We start from the raw sequence: 18146 nt of genomic DNA, 5'->3' as shown, positions 1-18146 counted from the left end.
GCAGACTTTACCTAAAAAAACTCTGTATGCTTTGCCAGTGTTGTTGGCTATCAAATAAAATCTCAGCACTTAAAAGGACTCCAAGGTCTTTTACTACTTTGTTGGCCTTTAGTTGTTGCTCATCATTAATATTTAAAGTTGGAGGTGTGCCAAATGTCAAAACTTTGCAATTTTTTGTACTGAAAATAAGGCCACTTTTGTTACATGACTCATGTTTAATGTGAAGTGATATTTGAATGAAGGTGGCATCACCAGGGAGAAGGGTAATGCCCTAAGCCTCATGTCCTCTGCATATTAAGTGAGCCAAACACTGACTTCAGTTTTGATATCTGAGAAAAAGGCAACAAAAATCAGTGGTCTCAGGACCTAGGCTTAAGGGAATCCAGACAGGGAACAGTGTCCTATTTTACCTGTTGGTTAATTCACTTTTATATAGTCTTCTGCGTGGAGACATGTGTGAATGGGCATACCTTCGTTAAAGGTTGTGCATCAGGGCTGGTAACTCGGCATGTAAAAACTAACTACCAATCATTAGTGGACCAGAGTTCTGCTGTGGCGACCCCTAACCGGGAAAAGCCGAAAGACACAACAACAACAACAACAACCAACATGCAGTACAGTAAAATAATGATGACAGACTGATGTAAGTTGCATGACAGCAAACTTTCATCTATGTCAGCAAACACACTCTTGCAAAACATATGAAATTACGCATTCAACATCTACCTTTGACAAAACTTTAACAGGTTAAATCGCAGAGAACAAGATTTCTTGAGTCTGCCTGAATAAGGTCTGTGAGGATTCTTTCCAACATTTCGCACAATATATTTGTGAGACTGTCAGTATGTAAATCTGTGATCTGTGGCACACCCTCCCTTGTGGAATGGGGCTGCAACAGTCTGCTTCATACCTCTCAACTGTTCAAAAGTTTGCAGAATGTATATATTTTTGACTTATATTTTTGATCAGTCCCTCATAAAATTGATGGTTTTCTGGTAAATCATTGAGGATTGCTGTTGCTAAATAATGACACACATTTGAGTTTCAAACTTCATATCCTTCAAAAATGCATGCTAATGCAAAACATGTTGTTCTAGCAACTTACCATGTTTATAACAGCCATATTTCAAATTTATCCCTAATTTTGGGCCTTTGTCCACACATTATTTGTGGCTTTGTACAAAATTCTTGTGTGAAGAGATTGAGAGAGAACATCCTGCTTCCAAATATTAGATAAGCAGTTTTGAATCCTCTATTAAATGTGCACAAGGGAAGATACTATACTGATTGTACAAATCACTATTCTTGGTATTTCATTAACTGGATTTTCTGAGCTTACTGAGGGAAGAGGAGACCATTTTGAATGTAATTTCAGGTGGCATTGTGTTGCAGGGAAAAAGTTCAGATGAGGTCTGACACTTACTCAAGATCTGCATGCTAGTGTGTCGGCTACATCTTTTGGCTCTGTTATGATGTCATTGTTCTGCTTTAGCTCACTGCATTCTTACTTCTTCCCCCTTCATTTTTTTGATGTGGTTGTAAAAGGCCTTATTATAGTTACCCATCTTGACTGCAAATTTTATCTCAAATAATGTTTTGCTTCTTCTGATTATTTTAGTGGGTTCTTGACTTTTTTTTGTTTGTTTCATTAGTCTTTTTTGCTTTGGTTTGGGTAACCTGATACTGTACTCATTAATTTCAGTTTAATAATTTGTTGATTTTTCTACATTTTCTACAGCCATTCTCTTCACCCTATCACTCTGTTTCATTCCACGATCTTTATCTTTTCTCTTTACATCTGCACATTTCACTAATAATATCAAACACCTGTGATCCTTATATTTTATAGTTCTACTGCACTCCTTTTAGGAAAAAAAATCTTGCAAGTTCGAAAATGGGTTGACTAGTACAATACTGATAATGGGTTGACGAGTACAATATTGATTTTAATCTCTTTAATATTAATGTATCACTGCACTTTGTTCTGCTGAAGCTATTCACCCAGTCGGTGCCTGTAAATGGTCAGTATGGAACAAAGTACTATCCTAGTTAAACAAATGAGCAAAAATAAATAATTACAAATAAAAAAAAAAACCTATATATTTTTATTGCAGACATTTCCACTATTCTGTTATAGTTATGCCTCACAGTAATGAGTTTATCAATGTAATCATTTCAAATGTGAAAATGTTCTGTGAACAATTCACCAATAGCTTGTGAAAGGGCCTAATAAATGGTTCCAGGTAACCGATGCAAGGTGACCGTTCAGAGCATCATAAATGGTATCTAAAAAAAATCCTTAAAGATGTTATCAGTTTTATTAGGTTTAGTGTCTATATAAGAAATATCACACCATTCTGGTCAGAGTAAAAAAGTTATGGGGCGACATTTAACTTGCATACATTTGGCAGGGGTGTTTTTCCGGATGATATCCAGTGTGTCTTTGCTCCTTGGCAGTACTTTTGCCCCCTGTTTAGGACTGTTCATTTTTATGAACCCTAGCAGTTTTTGTTACAGTCATGTGCACTTCCCTTTTGGCCATTGAAAGTGATTCAAACAGTTTAGCCCCCTTCACCCTTCTCTTTTCAACTGATGTTACAGTTTAGCCCCCTTAATCCTTCTCCTTTCTAATGTTACAACTCAAGCACTTGTCATGTGTTCGTAACATGTACTAGTCACTACCCTGCTCTAGTTGATGCCTTTGATTCAGACTGCATACCTCTCAACTGTACAGATTTTTGCCGAATGTCCAGATTTTGGCCTCATATTTTTTTGTCCCCTTTTCAAAAAATTGTGTTTTTCTGGCAAATTAAAAGTAAATCATTAAAGACTGATGTTCAAAAATAATAACCGACATTTGAGTTTCAGATTTCATATCCATCAGAAAATCCATGCCAATGCAAAACCTGTTATTCCATCAACTTTCAAAGTTTGTAAGAACAATATTTAAAAATTGTCCCTATTTTTGGGTTTCTGTCCCACTTTTCTTTATGGCATTGTCCAGATTTCTTGCTCTTCTAAGAGGATGAAAGGAATGATTCAGAGCCACCTTGCACTGTAAAGGCTACTCTGATCTATCACTCCCCCTCAAGCTCCACACACACGTACACGCACACAGCTTTATTTCTTCTATCTCCTCTGCTTTGATAATGTGACGAAACTCCAAGAAACTAGTATCACCTACATTACTTCTGTGCTTTTTCTTCTTTCTAAGCCAAACTCTGTAATTCAGCTAGCCTTAGCTAGTAAGAAGTTCAAGCTCGCTTGCAGACAAAGATATGGTGCTCTTCTTTTGGCCTACTAAATGCTGCAAAGACAGCGTTCAACTGCTTAGATATTACTTGGCAACATTCCAAACGATTTTAACAGTAAGTTACAGCACAATGGCAAACAGGCAAGACATTCTGATGATGGTGTCACATAAGATTTAGGAAATACCTGTCTGTGTCTTTCAATAAAGCTGATTATAAACACAGATGGGCTGGAAAGGCCAAAAATGTTCTACTTCCTACCTACACTTCCTGCTTTCAGCCAAGCCAGGAAATTTAGAGTGCTGTTTCTAGACATTCTGACTCTCAAAGCACAGTGCAAAACATCTTAACAAATGTAAAATCTTTTCAGGCCAGTCATAACCCACTGACTGCTCTAAATTAAACTAGTTTAAAGCAGCATTAGGAAAAGTGATTATAAATAATCTGCAAGTCAGAAATGTAAAAGGGTAGAACAATTGTCACAGAGACAGAGAGAGAGTGAAAGTGAGTTGAAGTCCCAGCAAAAGACACCCTCCATTTACACTGCAATATATATTTTTAAACAGACTTGAAGCAACTGTTTTTTTTATAATTCATACAGATAAGAAATAACTGCCATACCTCTCAACTGTCCACATTTTTGCCTCATATTTTTGGTCTAATGCTTATAACATTTGTGTTTTTCTAGCAAATCACTGAATAATTACTGACAATTTGGGTTTCACATGTCAGCTCCTTCAGAAAGTGTGTTAGTACAAAACCTAATATTCTAGCAAATTTCAAAGATTATAACAGCAATATTTAAAATCTGACCATATTTTTGGGCCTTTGTCTTTTGTAAGAGGAGGTTGAGAGGTATCCAACAGACTAACAACAAGAATTAAATAAGGTTAAAGTGAAGGAAGTGAAAGAGGTAGGGTTCAAACGGGGAGTGTCACAGTGACATTTACTTTGCATTTAGCTAATATGCTGCTTCCCATAAAAACTGAGGCTAACAAATAAAGATTTGCAGACTATAAAATCTGCTTTTGTGAATCAATAAAAAATGGGGGAACCTATTTTTTTTAATATTCTGCTGAAGCCCACAACCATTTTAATGTGTTTATTTTCCAAACCCTGCCATGTCCTGTGCATGATTGTCAGGGGACAGAACCATATCATGGCAAAGGGCATAAAACATACACACCAGCCAGTTGTAAGGCATGCACATAGCTATATATATATATATATATATATATATATATATATATATATATATATATATTCATATAGATGTCTGTGTGTGTGTGTGTGTGTGTGTGTGTGTATATATATATATATATATATATACACACACACACACACACACACACACACACACACACACACACACACACACACACACACACACACACACACACACATATGGATCTATTTTGCCCATTAAAATTACAGTTAATCGAACTGCAATTTTGTGAGTTCATTTTAGCGAAAGTGCAATTATTCAAAAATGCACTTACGCAAAAATCAGTTCCGCGAAGTGAGGTCGCCGGTTCCGGGATCCTGTGGTGGTGTAGGTACAGTGTTTTCATCAGTGGTGTATGGGAGGGGAGCTTGTTTTAGATCTTGGTACAATGAGAATACAGGAGTATACATAAGTAGCAGGGGTGTGGGGGTGCAGGGGGCATGCTCCTCTGCATACATGTGTTTAGTGTATTTATTTATTTTGTTTCGGTGATTCCATTTTTGCGAAAGAGCATTTTTGAATACATGTACTTTAATGAAAATGGATTCGCAAAATTGCATTTCAATAAACTGTAATTTCAATGAGTCAAAGTAAACCCATACGTGTGTGTGTGTGTGTGTGTGTGTGTGTGTGTGTGTGTGTGTGTGTGTGTGTGTGTGTGTGTATATATATATATATATATATATATATATATATATATATATATATATATGCACCCAGCCCACAAAGACAGACACATTCCAGTAATTTTAGTTCAACTTAGTTTTATTTTATCTATTTGTCAATCAGTCAATCAGATAATCCAGTGGAGCATGTCCCTTTTTACAGGAAACCTGACAGGACTGTCTGGTTGTGCTCTTGTTAGACTCTCACAGTAGGCAAATGGAGGCGGAATGAATCAAACCCTATATCTTTGACTGAAAGAAACAGCTCATTAACATCTCAGACATTTGATTCCTATGTGTTAACTGATAGACATGAGTTTGTGATATAGGAGGAAAATGAGGACTTTGGGGAAAAATGTGGACAAAGTGGACATACAGACTCCACACAGACGACACCCCAGCTGGGACCTGAAAATGACAACCAAACACTATTCAAAAGCAAAGGTATCCATGGAATTACTGTACCACTTCAGCAGAATAAGCAATGCTTGAGCTGCAGTTTAGTTACTGGCTGTAGGCAGCACCTGGAATGTTACTATTATATAACGTTACAGTGTTTGTGCACACAGCAGTGCAGAATATATCATCAGGGAATGTTCTCTCCTTTCCTGTAACTTGAATTATATGCACATTTTTATGAATATACTGTGTCTGTTAATTGTATGTGATGTCTGCATTTAGAGTATTAATATTATAGCAGGATGACTGACAGTCTGTTATAATGACATAGTTATAGAAGCTTAAGTACATGACCATGATCAATATATGCAGCACTCACTGCATTACCCCACCACACCACACAACTCTTACTCATGACCCTAAAGTTACATTTTCATTATTTGGAACAACTAATGAGTTTGCATTTTCTTTTCCTCTGTATCAGTAGTGTTTACTTTATGCTCTTTAAACAGAGTAGGAACTGCACAGAACATGGGACATAATGCAAAACAGAGTGAGGAATGAAACCTTAAATGTCTTAAAAATATATAGGATTACTCCTCATTACAGTTTTTAAAGGATGACCTAGGAAGCCTATTTGTCAGTTAACGGTGGTAGGACTATAAGCTATTATCTGATGATGCTGTTCTTTCAGAAGTATAAAATATTTCAGGTACATGGGTGCTGCTAATAATACATAGCAACCTCTGTAGGTAGTCACCATAGGGCATGCACTGGTGCTTGTCAAGTGACAATGTTTAGGAAAACAACAACGGTCACAAGCATCCAATATTACTGAGTAACCTAAGACCATGCATACTAAGAAGATGGAGTGTTTTTTTTTTCTAAGTCATCCATGAATTTAGAGTTTTTTAATACATTTAATGACTCTGTGATATCTTAATACTATGGAGAATAGGTTATATATACCTAAAACCAAGGTTCTTCGGAAAACAACTGGCTTTTTTAACTACTTAAAGCTACATTTACCTCCTTCACATTTAGAAAGAGCTGGTACATTTTGCACATATTCCAAGCATTCAAAAAAAAAAAAAAAAACAGAATCATGACTGTCTTATAAACTACTAGTAGGACCTCAATACTGATCAGTGTGATACAGGAAACAGCTTTAGGCTGTGGAACTTTCTACAGTTGAAGCCCTTTACCTCTCAGCACGTTTGAAATGCAGCTTAAAATTAATTCATGCTGAGGACGGTGGGTGGTATTCCTAGTTGTTATGCTTAGGTGCAGCAGGTATATGCGTTGACTCCATACTGTATCCTCTGTATCAGTAGTCTTTACTTTATGCTCTTTAAACAGAGTAGGAACTGCACAGAACATGGGATATAATGCAAAACAAAGTGAATAGTGTTTCAGAGATATCAACTGTACTTATGAGCAGCAGTTAGAAAATGACATAGAAAGTCTTATGTAAATGAGGAAATAATGAGATGTAAATGGGAAATGTGTTTAAATAGCATGACTTAGGCGGTCTTCCTACTTTTTGAGGGTTATGGTCACTTTTTTGTACACAACTGCGCTGTGTGCACTTATCTTATAAGCGAATCTGCATATTTTCCAGTCACTTTGCAATTAGCAAAGATGCTCAGTGTTGCTGCAAGCCTTAGTGTTTCACACTTTGAGCTGCTTGCCTCTGTTCGTAGGTTCATAGGTTAGTACTAGGTTAACTGCCCTTGTGAGCCATTTTAAGCCTAGCCAATTACCCCTTGTGAGATTCAAACCCTGCACCTTGTGTTTTGTAAGGCAAACACCTTAACCATTAGGCCACCCTCCCAACCACATGTTAGGGTCAGTGGTGTTTGCTGACCTAGGAGAAGGAGACACAGGCAGAGAATAACCCACATAAACTTTGCTGAACAGGAGCTCCTGGATGGATTTAGAGTGGACTGGAATATATTAAGGTCTTTTGTGAGCTTGGATGGCTCACAAACAGGAAATTCAAGCACAGGCATTAAAGCCCTTCTAGTTTGCCAATATATGAAAACACTTGTTCACATAATAAATGTCCAGGCTGTTCTTAAAAATATCTAAACTAGTAATTCCTTTAATGTAATTTGGTAGTCTGTTCCAAGCATCAGCTACTCTGTCAGAAAACCAATTAGTACACTTCTCATTCCTATAGAATCTTCTACATAGGTTATCTGATGATTCTCTAGTACTTTTTAATAACCCCAAACATTCCCAGAGGTAGTTGTCCCTAAATGCCCTATATACCTGAATAAGATCTCCTCTTAAATATCTGTAAGAGACAATGTACAAGTTTAGACATTTTGGTCTTCCTAATAATTTAGATTTTCACATCCATAGATGCCCTAGGTATATTTCTGCTGTATTCTTTCTAGTTTATTCATGTTTGTTTTCCTGTAGGGTTTCCATATTGTTATTCCATACTCAAGTTTGGGTCTAATGTAAGTAACAAACAATGACTTCATTATGTTTGATTTCCTAGACTTTATAAATCATTTTATACAACCTATAGTTCTATAACTATCATTAGCCAATTGGTTGATATGATTAGAAAAACTCATAGCTGAATCTACCCATATACCCAGATCCTTAAATAAGTCTACAGTTTCAATCACTGTGTGCTGTATTAAATATTCACCTTTCAGTTTATGTCTCACAAATCTCATATGCTTAGTTTTTGATGTATTTATCAACATATTATTCTCCTGTGCCCAAATGATCAAGTTAGTCAAATTATTTTGCAGACATGCCTTATCTGTAACACCTGTAATCAGTTTACCCAATTTCAGGTTATCAGCATATAGACTGCAGAACACCTCAGATGAAAAAGTAAGGTCTGAAAGATACAATCTAAACAAGTAAGAGCCTAGGATAGAGCCCTGTGGGACACCTTGACTGTAACCAAAGATTTCACCTGTCCAGTTGGTGTGTGATACCATATCATGTCCTATTTGTAAGCCATGCAGCTATCCATCTTATCAGTAGTACATCAATACCTAGAGTTTTACTAATTTCTTGATCAGCGTTTTGTGTATGACCCTGTCAAATGCTGAAGTTAAATCTGTATAAATCACATCACAGCACAATTTTTCATTCATAGCTTTTATTATATTGTTATAGAACATCATGTTACTGGTGGTAATAGATCTGTTTTCAACATATGCATGCTGATATATGCTTTCAAGTCCCAACCTACCCAGTTCTGACAAAAACTTATCCAATATTACCTTCTCCATTATTTTTCCACAACATGAAAGTAGACTTAAGGGTCTATATGATACTGGGTTTTCCTACTCCCCTTTCCCTTAAAGACAGGTTTAATAAGTGCATGCCTCCAATCTTTTCCCCATATTTATATGACCTAGTGAATAATAGATATAATGGTAGTGTAAGTTCTTGCTGAAGTGTTCTCAGGTCATTGTTACTTATTCCATCTCCTCACTGTGCTTTGTTTGGATCCAGTTTGCACAGTTCTTTTTCAAAAGAATCTAATTAGATTCCAGTATCTGGGGTTACATGGATGTCACTAGGACAACTTACCACCCCCTTTCTGGAGACAAGCTGTTTTGCATAAGATTTTTTAGAATCTGAACACAGTTTATCAATTTGTGTATCTTTACTCCTTCCACATCTTATGTTACTATAAAAAGGTTTCCTATTATGCTCAATATCTTTACATACATTTTCTTCAATTTTTTCTTGATCTTGTCTAACACTATGCTTAATCTGTTTGTCCAGCTTGTTTATTTCAGTTTTCAAAGTTGTAGTTCAACCTCTCTTATATTTTTGTGTCTCACCTTAATCAGGTATGTTGTTCTTATGGAAATATACCTTCCTGATGTTGAGTGCCTAGATCCTGATGTTAAACTTTTTTTTTTTACTTTTTGCACTCTATTTCTCTTTCAAAACTTTCCACATTCCATCTGCAGTTTTTCCACTGAACACCTCACTCCAGTTAGTTTTATACAGTAACTGTTTTGCTTCCCTATAATCTGTAATTAACCTTCTGTGCATTTGCTTAAATTTCAATTTGGCAGAATTATCTAGCAACAAATAAGATACAACAACAACAACATCTAGCAACAAATATAACCTCATGATCACTACACATCAATGGTGGTATAACTTGACTTGAAGTGACAGTAATTTCTTTGGGAACGCAAACAATATATCTCATATATTCCATCCCCTGGTAGTTTTTTTTTTACAATCTGAAGCATTTGTTGTTTCTGAATATACTCTGTGAATAATTTCTTTACTAACATTGTTGAATCAATATTATTCCAGTCTGTTTCTGGTAAATTTAAGTCCCCATGCTAGAAATGTATGAATTCCTCTAGGTCATCAGTACTTGAATGTGGTGGTCTATATACTCCAACAACTGTTATATGTTCCAGGGTAGTCTTTACTGTCACAGTCTATAGTATCGGTGTTATCACTGAACATGTAATAATCACAGGTCTCATAACTATCTTTAATCCCTATCTTAACACCTCCACCTGATTTTTTTCTTAGAATCTCTGGTACAGTAAAAACATTTGTACCCTGACAGAACTGGTTTCCAGTCATTGTTCTTTAACCATGTTTCACAAACAATAACAACATCAATCTTTTGGGAATGTAGCAAATTTTCTAATAAAAACTTTATTATTAATGCTCTTAGCATTAACAACCATCAGAGATGCATCAAATGTTGCTATCTGTGAACTGTTACATTTTTGACCTGGCAAAAATCCTGGCTAGTGTTTGTCAATTATTGCAAAATATCTGCTGCATAAATTCTCTTCCCTGATCTAGACAAATGCATACCATCCTGTCTGAACACATGTGCCGAAAACAAGGCTTGGATGTTCTACACATTTCCATTTTTTAAAACAGGACATTTTTTCCATGTAGGTGTTTATCCCAAAAATCTTTTCATTCACAGTGACCTGACTATCCTTTCTATAGGTGATTTGTGAAAAATATGTCCTAACACAAGTACAAAATATACTATCTAGCAGGGTTGTCAGTTCCTGACTAACAGTCAGAGAATCTTTGTTAGTGACATCATTTGTACCAACATGAATAAAAACAGATCCATACTTCCTAACATTAAGGCTTGTTTCACATCTTCTATTTTTACTCTTGGAAAGCATAACACTACTCGATGTTCATTATCATCTCTGCAAATATAAGTATCAGTTCCTCTAATAACTGAATCTCCAATTACAAGAATATCTTTACTGACCATCTCTGAAGAATCTTCTGCTTCTAATATAGTCATTTCTGCTCTATCAGTTGTTACAAAGGATAGATCTTCATCATCATTAGTCTTATTAATCCCACTGTTTTCATTGTGTATTAAATTCTCATCCAGCTGGCACTGTAAATCCACAGCTTGAGCCATGTAGTCAACATCCGTCTTCCTCTTCTTTTTTCTTATAGTAATGTTCTTCAATCCTTCCACGTTCAGTTTTGATTTCTTCCTTTTCACCTGCCCCTTGCCTCTTTTTTCTACCTTTTCCATTGGAAAGGTGATGCCTTTTTCTGTAGACTGAGGGTTTTCTGATAGACAGATATCTTCATTCCCTGTCACCAGTGTGTAACATAACAAAGCAGAATCTGTTTTACTATGTATTCTCTTTCCTTTACAGTGAGTCAGTTTCTTTTTCTTCCTTGTTATTTGTTGAGAATGTCTTCCTTTCTTTCTTTTTTTGTTTCCTTCTAAACAAACTGGATCCTCATATTGCTGAGGATTGTGTGACCCTCCAATTTTTTTGTGGATGCCACGGTATGTATAGCCCTCACTATACTTGCCACTGAGACCTTTCAGAGACAGACTGGGAACACAATGGGTATCTTATAGGTTTCTACCTTAAGGATACTGCAGCAGTTCCTGGATGTACGTTTAACCCATTAAATGAGCATCTCTATTTACAAGTGTCATCACATAACTGAGCCAGTGACATGGATTCCTTCTACAGAATAGCACACTTTCTTGAGGTGCTTGATACAACAGAATCCACCTGTGTGGCTATTAGGGCCTTATTTAGACCATGCAGTGGGAGGCACCATAACAGGAGAAGTTATTGGTCCAACATCCTGGCAGTGTCCATGAATTCCACATAAGGAACATAAGTTCGCTATACTGACACTTCCCGCACAACAAAATACCTCACTGATACAGAGCTGGAAACAGCAGACTATTGTAATGTTGTGAACTCATCCACACCTTGCCTGAATGGACTTTTACACCTCCTCCTGTCACCTGCAAAATTCCTGCACTAAAATACTGATGATGTATTTTTTCAACCTTCTTGTAAACAAATGTATACATCTCAGAAACTTTTAAAATTAAAAAAAAAAAAAACATTCAGTTGTCCCTCTTCTTCATAATAATAATACAAATATTTCAGAGACACACAATGGCAGTTTTATATTGAACAAGTAATTAGATAATATGTAGATTTTATTATAATTATACAGACAACTATTAATACATCTCTAACCACAGTAGATAGATCCCGACTATTAGTAAAACAAACCCGACTATTAGTAAAATGTTTGTCTGTGCAGATGCTATCTTCAACTTGTTGTGAAGCAGTTTTTTTAGATATGACTCTATTCTTTAGATATTTGCATAACTATGATTTTCATCTACAAAGCAGTTTTATTTATATATCAACTATCAATGCAAACTTTTTCCACCATTGTGTATACTTTTATTTGATATGATGGAGTATCATCTAAACACCTTCTGGTTCAAGTTAATAGTACTATTATTAATATAGATTTTATGCTGTCTGGTTCGATTCTCAGCTAGAGCGTCTTCTGCGTGGAGATATGCGTGAATGGGTGAACCTTCGTTGAAGGTTGTGCGTTAGGGCTGGTAACTCGGCACGTAAAAATCAACTACCAATCATTGGCGGACCGGAGTTCTGCTGTGGCGATCCCTAAACGGGAAAAGCCGAAAGACACAAACAAACAAATTAATATAGATTTTATATATACACAGATATGTAAATATACACAGACAAGTATACATGCACACACACTGTGTGTGTGTGTGTGTGTGTGTGTGTGTGTGTGTGTATATATATATATATATATATATATATATATATATACACACATATACACACACACATATATATATATATATATATATATATATATATATACATACACATATACACACACACACACACATATATGCATAATATACACACAGATGTACATCTCTATGGTTAACCCACTAGTATTTGATTTTAGCTAAAATTAAACTCTGCACTATCAACATACTTTGGTCAACAATACACATAGTTGACAGTTATGTAAGAATGGACCATCTTTGGGTTAGAAAATATGCCCTTACCCCAGGGAACTATGTGATTTATTTCAGAGTTGGCATAAACAAACAAATAAATAATTAGCAGGGGTCAGGGGGGGCTATGTCCCCCATGAGGGTAGCAGGAGGTCATGTTACCTTGCAAAAACATGGTTTTGTTTATTGCATGTTTTGAGGATTAGCCTTGGAGATGTACAGAAATGTATCAACATATTTTTGATTCAAGTATGTTGATGCTAGCGATGTTGACATAGCAGCCATTCAACGTTTGCTAATATAACACCCATATAAATATACTAGAGGTGGTGGGCACAGGCCTGGCTAAAAAAAGTGATGAGTGGACACAGTTGGGGTGGGTGAACTGTCATCTCTAACCGGCACTCCCCTGATCAGTGATCAATGCAGACACAGGTATGGTGACTTGTAGTGGTGGAGACCCAAGCTTCTTTCTCAGCTGATTAGAGGTTGATGGTAGAAGGTCAGGAAAAGAGGTCAGAGTTCTATATTAAATATTAGTTCCTTTCTTTTACAGTATTCAATATGAATTATACTATGTAGGTTTACTAAAAAAACTCTGATGAGCTTACCGATGTTTAATGAACGCAAATATGTCATAGCTACTATGTCATGAGCATGAGTGTTAAAGAAGTTTACAGTTGTTTATGTGTGTAATTTATTGTGGACTTTAACTTCATTTTAATATAAATGCAACAAAAAAAAAAAAAAAAAAAAAAAAAAAAAAAGGGCTCCCTATTGGAATGTCGAGACTCTAACAGAATCTCAAAAGGGCAAAAAGAAAGAACAAAAATGCAGGACTTTATTCGGGAGGGGGGAGGGGGGTTCCTTCACTGCCTAAGTGGGGAGTACAATTCCCCAACCCACCCGAAACTTATATAGACCAACTCCAAGATCACCATACCTCAGAGAAAAAGGGAATATCTTGAGAAATGAGAATCTCTGACTGTTATGTCTGGATTTTCAGTCGTTCACACTCCACAGTTTGGGGTCCACAATCTGAGTCCCAAAATTTCAAAAAGTTACTGAAAAATAAAGTACTAGAGTAATAATTACGCTTCAATGTGAAACATTACTGTTACCTACTGCTACATTACCACCTTAATAATTCAGTGTGTAGCAGTAAAAAGGGCCATTGCAGCACAGTTCTGAAGATATGTGGCATGGTATTGATAGCGTATTTGGGATTTCCACAGCTCTTCTCAACTTGTGCAAATGATGCATTCAGAGGCACCCACACCTCAGGAGGAGAGGAGATGAGGGACTTGAACAGCATAGTGGTCATTTGTTTACCTTCAGTGCCAGCTGTACTGCTTGTGTTCTTAATCAATACCTCATTTTTGCAAGCATTCCTACTGATGAAAATATCAGTGAAAAAACAGAAATATTAACGATGTAAAACAGTTGTCTCTACTTGTTTCCAGCCACAGTAATAAATGCAAGACTCTGGTCTTTCTGAAAATTGCTACATTCAAAGTTGTCATAGCAGAAAAGTGTTTCACCAATATGTAGATCAATACCTCAGTCAACACCCCCCCCCCCCAAAAAAAAGGTATTTGTTACATCCAAATGTATCCACTGCAGAAATTGGGAACCATGTATAATAACTTGATTATACTTGCAGTGCATTTCTTCCTTTTATTAAAGCCATGCATGACATTGTGTATTGCAGTACTGATTCCAAAGTTACTTGAAGACAATAAACAGCTAATTTCAAATATCCTGCTTCCTATGCTTTAGAAACTTCCTTACATTTATAGGTTTACATGTTGGATTTAATAACACATGAATTATGGAAACAAAACTGTTGTGGGGAGGGATTAAAATTCTAGCAATGGATAGGTTGTGATAGTTAACAGCAATTATAGTTCAATGTGTAAAAGCTGATATTTAACAATTTGGAAGTACACTGCACAGGCATTAATATATATTTTTTTCATATTTCCACAGCTCCAGATGAGCTGTAATCAGTTAATACTTATAGTTATAGGCAGCCTGTGCCTATAAATAAATGCAGCTAAGTCATCTGGTACCCTATACAGTTACCCAATCTGTACATATTAATATGTATTGGTATGATAACTCATTATTATCATATGTATACAATTAGTGTCACTTTTAAAATATTGAATAAAACATTACTGCTCTCATTTTTCTCTGTGAAATAAAGGCATTTATCGTGAAACATTATGAGTCCTGTTCTTATCTCTCTTTTTTCTTTGTCTCATTCTGCAAATTTAGTGAAGCTTGGGGCACCTTAACTGCAGTCGACCTAGGTGCAAAATAGGTCCTGCTCACCCAGGAACTGCTTTTCAGATTGGTAGTGATGGCTGCACCCCTGTGTGCATCCTATGATGTGGCAGCCTAGTAAGCCAGCCTGAGGCTCAAGACCCGGTGGAGGCTGCAGTGGAAAGGGTGATGGAGAGGCAGTGGAACCATGACAAAGTCTTCATCAGCTGGTGCAACCCTTACTGTTCTGGTAAACACTGATCACTGAAGTCTCATCTCCCTCAACATCATGGTCCCCAAAACCAGGAACATCAAGGAAAGGAATTCAGTGAGGCCTCCTCATGAGGTTGGCATTGTCTCTGAGGCTGTCATGGCTATCTCCTTTGTGTTTGTCCATCATCTGTACGCATACCTCTCAACTGTCCAGAATTATACAGAATTTCCAGATTTATACCTCAAACTTTTTGTCTGTTCCTCATAAAATGCATGGTTTTCTGACTGGTCACTGAGGACAGCTGTTGCTAAATAATGACAGACATTTGAGTTTAACGCTTCATATCCTTCAAAAAATGCATGCTAATGCAAAAACTGTTATTTTAACAACTGTCTAATTTTATAAGGGCAATATTTAAAATTCTCTGTAATTTGACTCTTGCTGCACTTCTGAGCTGAGATATTACTCCTACGCTATGAGACACTAAGAACTTAGAATTACCGTAATAGTATATATATTCTTCTGTTGCAGGTATAGTCCCATGCGTCATATATGTGCAATGTAAATGTAAAATAGTGGTGTTACGGCAGTATGCAAATATGTCACGTGGAAATGAGCAGTACTTGTTTTGTTCTCAGGTCTGTAAAGGAACATCCAGGGCAACTTCGGCACATCCGAATCTACGTAAACTGTAATGTAAATATATGTGTGAAACAAGATCAGTATTGTGAGAATAGGGTTAGGGAAGGTCTCTGCTTCATGTGTATAGGAAGCCTATTCCAGAGAATGGGAGTTTTCTGAGATGCATAGTTGTCTCGCCAACATGTCCCATTGAAGCCACAAGCAAAGTTTTAAACCTGTAATCTAGTAGTTCTTGTGCTGTTTGTTTTGTGGATATGCAAAAGGTTCATCAGAGTGGGATCCAAGGATGCCTTGTATGCCAGGCATAAATTCCCCTTCAGTAGTCTGTAGGAAACAGAGTACAGAGATAGGTCATTGAGGCGAACTCCATAGGACATTGTGTTTACTCCCTGTATTTTTTGTGTGTGTGTGTGTGTGTGTGTGTGTGTGTGTGTGTGTGTGTGGAACCTCTGTGGATGTTTCAGTTAATGCATCTATCTGGTCAGGTACATACCAAAGCAGGAGTTATACTCAAGGATGGGTCTGATGAGGACTAAGTAAAGTGACATGGTGACTTCCCTACATCTAGATGCCATGCCCTTACTTATAAGTTGAGCGACAAAGATTGATTTTCTTACCACCTTAGACACATTTTGGACAAATGCCAGGTTACTATCAACATGAGACCCACTATTGTGTCTACTTTTCGTGGTGTTTTATTAATATATATATACTAATATTGAACAAATATTTTACTCCGATTCAAAATCAAAAGAAATTATTGGAATAAAATCTGACCATTTTTACACATGCAAAAAAAAAATAAATAAATAACAGCAGCTTTTCACCAGGAGCCACTTTGAAACAAAATGGCACGGAAGAAAGCATTAACAGCAACAGTAAAGTGTCCCCTTCCAAAAGGACAGATCATCTTTCACCCATTTATGAGGTAGGTGCATTTTCTATTTTCAGTCAGAGGTAATAAAAATCATTGCAGTGAATCAGAGAAGATGTGTGAATGGGGACATTCTACAAGGTTTTGTAACAGTCCTGTCCCAAGTCACATCCCCGTCTACTCTTGGTCAATAACTTGCCTTAGCCACTGCTGTTCTGTAAAAATCTTATAGATATTCAGGGCAATACTCATGGATCTTAAAATTTATACAATACCGGTCAAACTTGAAAATGTTTGTTAAAATAAAAACATTTAAGATGTTAACTTGAGTATCCTCTCAACTCTTCTGCAGAAGCTCTCTCTTCCTCTGACTTTGGATTTAAGGACTTCTATCTACACATTCTCATTTTTTTGGTGGGGGACTTTAGTCACAGAAGAATTTTTAGTCTTTTTCTCATCAAGAGAATCCAATCATGAGGAGACTGAATTGCTGAAAATCTGAACTTAAGTAAACTAAGTTTGAGATTGTCATTTCTCAGAATATTCCCCTTTTCTCTGATGTATTACAAGTTCTGAGTTGGGGGCTTGCCCCCTTGCAAAAAAAAAAGTTTGATATTTGCTCTCTTCCTGGATTTTTTTTTTTTTTTTTTTTTTGCCATGTTGGGACTTTGCATTTCAAGTCCTGACATTTTATTAGGGAGCTTGCATTATATCTTCCCTATAGAATAGTGTCAAAATGATGAAAGAGTACTTTTGTTTCACTCGGACAAAGAAATTAACTAATTTTATAGCCAGACTCTTCCTGGAGATTCTCTGGTTCCCCTACTTCACCACACTCATGTTCATGGATCTTAACAACAGGTTTCACTTGAGAAAATTTCAATGATATTGAAGATGCTTATGGAATCTGAAAGTACAATCATTTAGGTTTTGCCCTTCTGCCTTTGTTAACAGAGTTACAGTGGTGCAACCAACAACTCTTTAAAACTCAGGTCTACAACTTCTACATCCTCTCCTAAATAGCTCTTCTGAAACTCAGGTCTACCATTTCTACCTTCTCTCCTAACAACTCTCCTTTACCCCGAGCTATAATTTCCGCCTTTTCCTAATAACTCTCCTTAAACCTTGGGTTACTATTTCTACCTCCTCTTCCAAATAACCCTTCTTAAATCTAAGTCTACCATTTTACCTCCTCTTCTAAAAAAATCTCTCCTAAAACCTGTGTCTACAATTTCTGCTTCATCTCCCAAACCAGAAGTTATCTAAGGATTCCTC

General features: G+C 36.5%; 1 protein-coding gene across 8 annotated transcripts in view; it reads right to left on the bottom strand.

Moving 5' to 3' along the window:
• The window catches only part of RAB3IL1 (RAB3A interacting protein like 1), a 606739-nt gene that overhangs the window by 231228 nt on the left and 357365 nt on the right, over positions 1–18146 (bottom strand). The gene's annotated exons all lie outside the window — the stretch shown is intronic.

This window comes from Protopterus annectens, chromosome 3.part1 (assembly GCF_019279795.1).
Source record: "Protopterus annectens isolate FY-2018-M chromosome 3.part1, PAN1.0, whole genome shotgun sequence".
NCBI lineage: Eukaryota > Metazoa > Chordata > Ceratodontiformes > Protopteridae > Protopterus > Protopterus annectens.
This window is presented reverse-complemented; position numbering and strand designations above follow the sequence as displayed.